We start from the raw sequence: 2,631 nt of genomic DNA, 5'->3' as shown, positions 1-2,631 counted from the left end.
TTTGGGTCGACGAGTGGATCCTAGGCGATCAAAATGATGTCATGTAGAGGTGGTATATAAGGCACTCTTCAGTTTTTTTTCCTCAGAACTCCAGAGCCTTTCTCTTTCTACACCCCAAAACCTCTGACCTCTTTCTAGAAAGTCCACTGAGAAATTCAATTAAAAATTGGAAACCCCACCTATTTCTAGAAACTTCGTCAAAAAATTCAATCAAAAACTGAAAACCCATCGGTTTCTGAAAAACCTGTCGGATTCTAAAAATCTCGTCGGAATCTTGTTGGAAACTTCAACCTTCGCTGAAAAATTTCATCAAAAAATTCAAAGTTCTTTAGAAAACCCAAAAAAACCCAAAAATTTTTTAAAAAAATTCTTAGATCATCCTAAGACTTCCCTGAACCTTCTACAATCCTAAATTCACCTCCAGAAACCTGAATTCACTCCCAGAACCATAAATTAACCTTAAAATCCCAAGATCAAATTCTAAAACCCTTTTTGCCCAAGAATTTCTTAAACATACTTTCAGTGATTTTCACTCCATTTTTCTGTGTCTCTCGATGTGTTCTTATTCTGTAGAATTAGTCCAATTTATAGGCAGCCTAGGATCAATTCAAGAAACGAATAGAATCAATCCCAGGCTTGATTCCTGGGATTGTATTATGTCCAGATGAGATTTTAAAGCCAAAATTTCAACAGTTGTATTAATTTGATTCTGTGTTGACCAAGAGGATTTCGATCCTGATTTTCTCATGCAGGTTGAATCAAAAGGAAAGCAGAAAAAAAAAACAAAAAAAATAAAAATAATGATAATAATAATAATATAATAATAAAAAATAAAAATAGTAATAATAATAGTAATAATAATAATAATGATAATGAAAGTATCTACTTGGACCAAAATGGGCTATAATAGACCTAACCAAAATAGGCTAGACCAAAATGGTCCTAGTTAAGCCCAGTTGAAGATGGCCTAATCGGGCTTGGATCAAAATGGGTCTAGTTGAGTCCGGATCAAAATGGGCTTAATTGGATCCGGACCAAAATAGGTGTCTACAACTGTCTTTTTTTGCATATCTTTGTTAGACAAAGATGTTACAAAGACTTAGACACCCACTCTGGTCTCGAATTTAAAAAATGACATGGACTGAACCAAGGTCAAGTGATTGAGACTAAACCACGAGTCAAGAGAGGCAACTAGAATCGATTTGAGGTAAAAAATAAATGATCGAGATGAAACCACGAATCATAAGCAATGATCTAGACTGAGCCAAGATAAGATGATCAGGATAAAATCATAAGTCGAAATAAAATGACTAAGATCGAGTTAAAATCGAGAATAAATGATCGAGACGGAACCACGAATCATAAAATGATTTGGATTGAGCCAAGATCAAACAACTGAGATAAAATTATGAGTCAAATGAGATGACCAGGATCAAGTCGAGGTCAAAAATAAATAATCAGAAAGGAATCATGAATCATAAAAAATGATCTAGACTGAGCCAAAATCAAGCAACCGAGATAAAATTATGAATCAAATGAGGTGACCAAGATCGAGTCGAGGTCGAGAATAAATGATCGGGATAAAATCATGAATCATAAGGAATGATCTGGACTGAGCCAAGATCAAGCGACTGGAATAAAACCACGAGTCAAATGAGACAACCAAGATCGAATCGAGGTTGAAAATAAATGATCAAGATGAAACCATGAATCAATAGAGATGATCTGGACTAAGCCAAGATCAAGTAATCGAGGTGAAATCACAAGCCAAAATAAAACGACCAGGACTGAACCAAGATCAAGTGATCGGGACGAAACCACAAATCATAAGAAATGACCTAGATTGAGCCAAGATCAAGTAGGTAAATAATGTAAATACATGCCTTATCTTGGATGCAGATGAATTATTAATTATGGTACTAAAGCTTCTGTCCTATTCATTTTTGTACACCTTTAGCAGAGAAACCATTGAATGTTATCTTACATGTTTATCTTCATTGTGCATTTTAATGAAGAAATCCCTTTTCACATTTGGTAAAGAAACTATTTTTCACCAACCCAGAGGTATATTTTTGGTAAAAAATCATCTTTTATCAACCTGGAGGCATGTTTTTGGCAAAGGAACTTTCTCGTTCACTTATATGTTTATCTCAAAGAAAGCCATGGAAGTCAACTTCTTCTTTTTTTTTTTTTTTTTTTACAGTTCATATTTTGCTTTTATCTCCTTCAGTCCTTCAAAATGACACACTTCTTAAGACTTTATTCAATTATTAATAATTATCCTAATTTCAAAGCATGAGGATGCAAGTTATGCATTTCTTCCATTCATGGTAAAATATAAAGAAAAATAGGCAACGTATAAGATTTAGAGAATAATAAGATGACTTTAATTTATTTGGATAATCAGCTATAAATGATGGTGTGAAGGAAAAAGAATGCACATGAACGGTTTTTTGGGGTAGCAGTGCCCCAAGATAAATGATTAGATAACCATGATAACAAATCTCGGATCTCCTTTAAAAACTCAATTAAAACTTCATGTCCCAACATTTCAAAGCTCTTTAAAATTTACTGTCCTTGATATGCCTTCCTAAGTAGTGCCAATTTTAGTTGCCTTTTAGAGTTTTGACC

Source organism: Durio zibethinus, chromosome 17, assembly GCF_047325235.1.
Source record: "Durio zibethinus cultivar Kanyao isolate XHJ-2024 chromosome 17, ASM4732523v1, whole genome shotgun sequence".
Taxonomy (NCBI): domain Eukaryota; kingdom Viridiplantae; phylum Streptophyta; class Magnoliopsida; order Malvales; family Malvaceae; genus Durio; species Durio zibethinus.
This window is presented reverse-complemented; position numbering follows the sequence as displayed.